Consider the following 2,569-nt stretch of genomic DNA (forward strand, 5'->3'; position numbering starts at 1 on the left):
CCAAACACAAGACACAGAGCGCTAAGCGTCAAGAGCGCGACTTCGTGTCGCAAATATCAGTCTCGCATGAACCTCACGACAAAGAGACCAAACTTTGGTCTCCTAATTTTTTTGAATTTATTGATGTGATACCAGAGGGTACTGGGAAGGAATTTGCGGCATTATGTATAAATATATGCACAAAACAGGTGTGATGCTGGACATAAAGCACACAGGACCCGGGTACGTTTCGAACAAGGTTTAAAAATGTCAGCGACACGAGCAGAGTCGATACGAGCATATGCGAGGCTGTAATCCAAATGCATGGCGTTTGACGCGTTGTTTCATGGTTAGTGTAATTCGGCGACCAAGTCTACCGACGTTGAGTAAACACATTGATCACGTGACGTACTGGGGTGGAGTACATCACATGGGGTCGTCGGTTATGTGCTCTTCCGTTATTTTTTATTATTTTTAGATGTTTTGAGGTCTCGTGTTTGCAAGATTCTTTTCACTAAAGTTTGTAATGTTCTGCTTGTTTGTAGATGGGTTTTACCCGCTCAGTGTATTTGGCCACTCATAACTGGAAGTTCAATTTGTCAAAAGTGAATGGAAAAACTTTCCAGGTCAAGTCCTTATTCAAGTGTTTCCAAAATTTCATGAGTAGTATAAAATAACTTTGGACAGGTGTAGATTGCTGCAACTTCTTTTTCCAAGACGTTTGCTTTTCACCGTAAATCAGTGATTCCCAACCTTTTTGTGGTTGCGTGCCACATGGAGTAAACAACTTCGACGACGCGTATCACCTAATTGAGAAAGTAACCTAGGGGATGACGTAACAAACATTAAGTGATCCCTTACGGTTTTTTTAAATTCAAACTATATCCGCTAAATACGGAAAAGTTGTCGCGTACCACCTGGAATGTCGTCGCATGCCACTAGTAGTGCGCGTACCACCGGTTGGGAAACACTGCCATAAATCAAACCATTCCAAACCATATTCCTTGAGCTAATGCATTGCCGACTGTTACATCTCCAGACTATCACTGCACCTCCTTGAATGCGACGCAACAATGGTCACTGTGCGTAATAATCCATTTGTAAAATCATTGTTGTGGTTGTTGCTAAGTTCTATTCATTTTCGTTCGCAACGTGAGAGTATGAGGTGCTCATTGTGACTGAATGAAGTTGTTGTATTTACACCTTAATGCAAAAAGGCATTTGATAAATTGTGAAAATAAAGAACTAATTCACAAAAGTAAACAACATTGTGGTTGTTGTGACCCTGATATACCGTGGTTAGGAATTGTTGAATATGGCGGGACGGTTTGTTTTGACGAAATATATCCGTTACTAGCCTTAGCCCTTGTAGGCCTGGCGCATATAAGAGTCAACACTTACGTATATAACTTAATGTGACATATATGGGTAACTGTAAAAGGCCACGAAAATAATGCTATCTGTAACGTTTGTGGGTACATAGATTTGGGCGATTCTGTTGTTTTGTGCCACGAATTTTTCGCAAGACTTGTACAATCCAGCAGCAAGAAGTAAACTCCAATGCCGCAAGTTTAATTGCCGAGTAACACTTGACGTTCGACGCGGCGTACCATGTGGTAATAGCAGGAAGAAATACAAAATACCCGACCTTTGCTTCAGCTTCTTTTGGTGTAGGTGGGGCGTGACGAAGCAGCGGGCGAAGAGCGCTGTCTGACCTGACGTAATTGAAAGGTGTTTGTATTTGACTGCACGCAGTGCTAATGCCATTTTCCTTTCTTTGCAACACAAAACAATATTGTTACGTAAGTCATTGATAAAAAAGAATCACATTGATCGGCAAAAGTTTGTTGACAGCAATATGTTGTCGGAACAAAAATATGTTGTTGACTCAAATCGTTTTTGTTTTGCATGAAACTTTAATAAAGTACAGTCAGCAACAAAATGTTTCGGCATCAAAAATGTTGGTCTTTAGTACAAAATCAGAAAACTACCGGTAAGGAATGTATTCTCCACGTCGAGTAAACAATTGCCACGGGATCACGTGTAAAACAGTTTTCCAGGAAAGGCCCTGTGACGTCATTCCCGTTGGTTGGTTTGTGTGGCGTCAGAAGTCAAACTTGTGAAGAAGAAAACATTGCGCCAGACGTTCGATTGCGAAATAAGGAAACAAATAAGGTACAACAATAAAACACTGGAAGGTTACAACAACAAAAATGGCGAAAATATTCCGGACTTTTTCATAATATACATTTAACTGTTCTCAATTAATATGTGACAAATATCTAATGGTGATCATGCCAACCAAGCAAAGACTTCCTCTTTTTCGCGACATTCTTGTGTTTACCGTTTAGCTGTTTTACCTAAGATTTTCTGTCAGCCTACATTTTGTCTGACGTCAACCAAAGCTCGTGAGGTTTTACGATGGAAAGTTTCAGTTCCTCTGTGCGATGAAACATGTAAAGTGTGTTCAATCTGCATAAATATCATTGAGGATTGATACAATTGCTAGCAGCGTGAATTTGTGGTTTGAGTGGATTGCTTAATTTATAGTTTACAGTATTTCAAATAACAAAATTTTTGTTTAGACCCC

This window comes from Ascidia mentula, chromosome 2 (assembly GCF_947561715.1).
Source record: "Ascidia mentula chromosome 2, kaAscMent1.1, whole genome shotgun sequence".
NCBI lineage: Eukaryota > Metazoa > Chordata > Ascidiacea > Phlebobranchia > Ascidiidae > Ascidia > Ascidia mentula.